The sequence below is a fragment of the Hoplias malabaricus genome, chromosome 3 (assembly GCF_029633855.1).
Source record: "Hoplias malabaricus isolate fHopMal1 chromosome 3, fHopMal1.hap1, whole genome shotgun sequence".
NCBI lineage: Eukaryota > Metazoa > Chordata > Actinopteri > Characiformes > Erythrinidae > Hoplias > Hoplias malabaricus.
In genome coordinates this window covers 18,235,687-18,240,686 of record NC_089802.1, presented here as the reverse complement: position 1 = coordinate 18,240,686, position 5,000 = coordinate 18,235,687, and the positions used below count along the sequence as shown (strand labels likewise).

At 50.0% G+C, this 5,000-nt stretch overlaps 8 non-coding genes across 8 annotated transcripts; all 8 read right to left on the bottom strand.

Annotated features, from left to right (window-relative positions):
• Nucleotides 1-232: 232 nt before the first annotated feature.
• trnal-uag (transfer RNA leucine (anticodon UAG)) lies at nucleotides 233-314 on the bottom strand. Its single transcript has one exon. It is a non-coding gene; the product is annotated as a tRNA-Leu (tRNA).
• Nucleotides 315-693: 379 nt separating this feature from the next.
• trnal-aag (transfer RNA leucine (anticodon AAG)) lies at nucleotides 694-775 on the bottom strand. Its single transcript has one exon. It is a non-coding gene; the product is annotated as a tRNA-Leu (tRNA).
• Nucleotides 776-1,142: 367 nt separating this feature from the next.
• On the bottom strand, nucleotides 1,143-1,224 carry trnal-uag (transfer RNA leucine (anticodon UAG)). Its single transcript has one exon. It is a non-coding gene; the product is annotated as a tRNA-Leu (tRNA).
• A 379-nt stretch (nucleotides 1,225-1,603) lies between these two features.
• Nucleotides 1,604-1,685, bottom strand: trnal-aag (transfer RNA leucine (anticodon AAG)). Its single transcript has one exon. It is a non-coding gene; the product is annotated as a tRNA-Leu (tRNA).
• A 367-nt stretch (nucleotides 1,686-2,052) lies between these two features.
• trnal-uag (transfer RNA leucine (anticodon UAG)) lies at nucleotides 2,053-2,134 on the bottom strand. Its single transcript has one exon. It is a non-coding gene; the product is annotated as a tRNA-Leu (tRNA).
• Nucleotides 2,135-2,962: 828 nt separating this feature from the next.
• trnal-uag (transfer RNA leucine (anticodon UAG)) lies at nucleotides 2,963-3,044 on the bottom strand. Its single transcript has one exon. It is a non-coding gene; the product is annotated as a tRNA-Leu (tRNA).
• Nucleotides 3,045-3,872: 828 nt separating this feature from the next.
• trnal-uag (transfer RNA leucine (anticodon UAG)) lies at nucleotides 3,873-3,954 on the bottom strand. The gene has a single exon. It is a non-coding gene; the product is annotated as a tRNA-Leu (tRNA).
• An 828-nt stretch (nucleotides 3,955-4,782) lies between these two features.
• Nucleotides 4,783-4,864, bottom strand: trnal-uag (transfer RNA leucine (anticodon UAG)). Its single transcript has one exon. It is a non-coding gene; the product is annotated as a tRNA-Leu (tRNA).
• Between the last annotated feature and the right edge of the window lie 136 nt (nucleotides 4,865-5,000).

The following is a 5,000-nucleotide window of genomic DNA, read 5'->3' as shown; positions in this document are numbered from 1 at the left end:
TATAACTTTTGAGATCATTTACTAAGCAACTGATCTTTTAGAAAAATTAATAAAACAGACGCCCAGTGAACACAGAGGATGTGGAAATCAGTCTAACCAAAGCCCACCACAAGGACATCTGCCGTTCATTGATACTACACCAACATCGTACACGCAAGGTCTTGCCACAGACATTTTCAACACAGCGCTTTTCCAAGGATGGACCGAGCCAACATCTTCACAAAAGCTTCGCTGGCAGTGGTGGGATTCGAACCCACGCCTCCACAGAGACTGGAGCCTAAATCCAGCGCCTTAGACCACTCGGCCACACTACCTCCGAGAAGCCCCGCCCCTCTTATTCCTAGCCAAAACCGAAGGGGGCGTAACACGCGAGCTAGAGAATCTCAGTCAAGTCATCTATTGGCAGATGCAGACAAAGAAGCGCTAGATTCCTAAGACGTCGGACTGGCCGACGCGGCTTTATGGTTTGCTTTATACGGCCGCCTGCGTGTTGGGCATTCTTTTGATGTGTTCTCCGTTGGTTCGGCCAGCTTGGGCCATCCTACGCCCTTTGAATATTGGAGAACTTGAAGGAATTGAAGAAACGTCAAGCCGACTCTTCCAAGTTGCTGCTGTTGAAAAGAGCAACAGAGGGCGGCAAGTTGAGTATAAGCTGCTCAACAGCTTGGATGGTGGTTTCTTCAAAACCTTCTTTGGCAGCGGTGGGATTTGAACCCACGCCTCCGAAGAGACTGGAGCCTTAATCCAGCGCCTTAGACCGCTCGGCCACGCTACCGGCTTCGTGCGGCTTTCGCACTGCAATGGCAACGGCATAGTTTATCCACTTGGACGCTAAAGTGTCTGCTTTTCTTCTTCTATCGGCGGACATATTTGGGGTCAACCTCGTGCCGCACTGCATTGGTGAGAACAATATAACTTTTGAGATCATTTACTAAGCAACTGATCTTTTAGAAAAATTAATAAAACAGACGCCCAGTGAACACAGAGGATGTGGAAATCAGTCTAACAAAAGCCCACCACAAGGACATCTGCCGTTTATTGATACTACACCAACATCGTACACGCAAGGTCTTGCCACAGACATTTTCAACACAGCGCTTTTCCAAGGATGGACCGAGCCAACATCTTCACAAAAGCTTCGCTGGCAGTGGTGGGATTCGAACCCACGCCTCCACAGAGACTGGAGCCTAAATCCAGCGCCTTAGACCACTCGGCCACACTACCTCAGAGAAGCCCCGCCCCTCTTATTCCTAGCCAAAACCGAAGGGGGCGTAACACGCGAGCTAGAGAATCTCAGTCAAGTCATCTATTGGCAGATGCAGACAAAGAAGCGCTAGATTCCTAAGACGTCGGACTGGCCGACGCGGCTTTATGGTTTGCTTTATACGGCCGCCTGCGTGTTGGGCATTCTTTTGATGTGTTCTCCGTTGGTTCGGCCAGCTTGGGCCATCCTACGCCCTTTGAATATTGGAGAACTTGAAGGAATTGAAGAAACGTCAAGCCGACTCTTCCAAGTTGCTGCTGTTGAAAAGAGCAACAGAGGGCGGCAAGTTGAGTATAAGCTGCTCAACAGCTTGGATGGTGGTTTCTTCAAAACCTTCTTTGGCAGCGGTGGGATTTGAACCCACGCCTCCGAAGAGACTGGAGCCTTAATCCAGCGCCTTAGACCGCTCGGCCACGCTACCGGCTTCGTGCGGTTTTCGCACTGCAATGGCAACGGCATAGTTTATCCACTTGGACGCTAAAGTGTCTGCTTTTCTTCTTCTATCGGCGGACATATTTGGGGTCAACCTCGTGCCGCACTGCATTGGTGAGAACAATATAACTTTTGAGATCATTTACTAAGCAACTGATCTTTTACAAAAATTAATAAAACAGACGCCCAGTGAACACAGAGGATGTGGAAATCAGTCTAACAAAAGCCCACCACAAGGACATCTGCCGTTCATTGATACTACACCAACATCGTACACGCAAGGTCTTGCCACAGACATTTTCAACACAGCGCTTTTCCAAGGATGGACCGAGCCAAAATCTTCACAAAAGCTTCGCTGGCAGTGGTGGGATTCGAACCCACGCCTCCACAGAGACTGGAGCCTAAATCCAGCGCCTTAGACCACTCGGCCACACTACCTCCGAGAAGCCCCGCCCCTCTTATTCCTAGCCAAAACCGAAGGGGGCGTAACACGCGAGCTAGAGAATCTCAGTCAAGTCATCTATTGGCAGATGCAGACAAAGAAGCGCTAGATTCCTAAGACGTCGGACTGGCCGACGCGGCTTTATGGTTTGCTTTATACGGCCGCCTGCGTGTTGGGCATTCTTTTGATGTGTTCTCCGTTGGTTCGGCCAGCTTGGGCCATCCTACGCCCTTTGAATATTGGAGAACTTGAAGGAATTGAAGAAACGTCAAGCCGACTCTTCCAAGTTGCTGCTGTTGAAAAGAGCAACAGAGGGCGGCAAGTTGAGTATAAGCTGCTCAACAGCTTGGATGGTGGTTTCTTCAAAACCTTCTTTGGCAGCGGTGGGATTTGAACCCACGCCTCCGAAGAAACTGGAGCCTTAATCCAGCGCCTTAGACCGCTCGGCCACGCTACCGGCTTCGTGCGGCTTTCGCACTGCAATGGCAACGGCATAGTTTATCCACTTGGACGCTAAAGTGTCTGCTTTTCTTCTTCTATCGGCAGACATATTTGGGGTCAACCTCGTGCCGCACTGCATTGGTGAGAACAATATAACTTTTGAGATCATTTACTAAGCAACTGATCTTTTAGAAAAATTAATAAAACAGACGCCCAGTGAACACAGAGGATGTGGAAATCAGTCTAACAAAAGCCCACCACAAGGACATCTGCCGTTCATTGATACTACACCAACATCGTACACGCAAGGTCTTGCCACAGACATTTTCAACACAGCGCTTTTCCAAGGATGGACCGAGCCAACATCTTCACAAAAGCTTCGCTGGCAGTGGTGGGATTCGAACCCACGCCTCCACAGAGACTGGAGCCTAAATCCAGCGCCTTAGACCACTCGGCCACACTACCTCCGAGAAGCCCCGCCCCTCTTATTCCTAGCCAAAACCGAAGGGGGCGTAACACGCGAGCTAGAGAATCTCAGTCAAGTCATCTATTGGCAGATGCAGACAAAGAAGCGCTAGATTCCTAAGACGTCGGACTGGCCGACGCGGCTTTATGGTTTGCTTTATACGGCCGCCTGCGTGTTGGGCATTCTTTTGATGTGTTCTCCGTTGGTTCGGCCAGCTTGGGCCATCCTACGCCCTTTGAATATTGGAGAACTTGAAGGAATTGAAGAAACGTCAAGCCGACTCTTCCAAGTTGCTGCTGTTGAAAAGAGCAACAGAGGGCGGCAAGTTGAGTATAAGCTGCTCAACAGCTTGGATGGTGGTTTCTTCAAAACCTTCTTTGGCAGCGGCGGGATTTGAACCCACGCCTCCGAAGAGACTGGAGCCTTAATCCAGCGCCTTAGACCGCTCGGCCACGCTACCGGCTTCGTCTGGCTTTCGCACTGCAATGGCAATGGCTTATTTTATCCACTTGGACGCTAAAGTGTCTGCTTTTCTTCTTCTATCGGCGGACATATTTGGGGTCAACCTCGTGCCGCACTGCATTGGTGAGAACAATATAACTTTTGAGATCATTTACTAAGCAACTGATCTTTTAGAAAAATTAATAAAACAGACGCCCAGTGAACACAGAGGATGTGGAAATCAGTCTAACAAAAGCCCACCACAAGGACATCTGCCGTTCATTGATACTACACCAACATCGTACACGCAAGGTCTTGCCACAGACATTTTCAACACAGCGCTTTTCCAAGGATGGACCGAGCCAACATCTTCACAAAAGCTTCGCTGGCAGTGGTGGGATTCGAACCCACGCCTCCACAGAGACTGGAGCCTAAATCCAGCGCCTTAGACCACTCGGCCACACTACCTCCGAGAAGCCCCGCCCCTCTTATTCCTAGCCAAAACCGAAGGGGGCGTAACACGCGAGCTAGAGAATCTCAGTCAAGTCATCTATTGGCAGATGCAGACAAAGAAGCGCTAGATTCCTAAGACGTCGGACTGGCCGACGCGGCTTTATGGTTTGCTTTATACGGCCGCCTGCGTGTTGGGCATTCTTTTGATGTGTTCTCCGTTGGTTCGGCCAGCTTGGGCCATCCTACGCCCTTTGAATATTGGAGAACTTGAAGGAATTGAAGAAACGTCAAGCCGACTCTTCCAAGTTGCTGCTGTTGAAAAGAGCAACAGAGGGCGGCAAGTTGAGTATAAGCTGCTCAACAGCTTGGATGGTGGTTTCTTCAAAACCTTCTTTGGCAGCGGTGGGATTTGAACCCACGCCTCCGAAGAGACTGGAGCCTTAATCCAGCGCCTTAGACCGCTCGGCCACGCTAGCGGCTTCGTGCGGCTTTCGCACTGCAATGGCAACGGCATAGTTTATCCACTTGGACGCTAAAGTGTCTGCTTTGCTTCTTCTATCGGCGGACATATTTGGGGTCAACCTCGTGCCGCACTGCATTGGTGAGAACAATATAACTTTTGAGATCATTTACTAAGCAACTGATCTTTTAGAAAAATTAATAAAACAGACGCCCAGTGAACACAGAGGATGTGGAAATCAGTCTAACCAAAGCCCACCACAAGGACATCTGCCGTTCATTGATACTACACCAACATCGTACACGCAAGGTCTTGCCACAGACATTTTCAACACAGCGCTTTTCCAAGGATGGACCGAGCCAACATCTTCACAAAAGCTTCGCTGGCAGTGGTGGGATTCGAACCCACGCCTCCACAGAGACTGGAGCCTAAATCCAGCGCCTTAGACCACTCGGCCACACTACCTCCGAGAAGCCCCGCCCCTCTTATTCCTAGCCAAAACCGAAGGGGGCGTAACACGCGAGCTAGAGAATCTCAGTCAAGTCATCTATTGGCAGATGCAGACAAAGAAGCGCTAGATTCCTAAGACGTCGGACTGGCC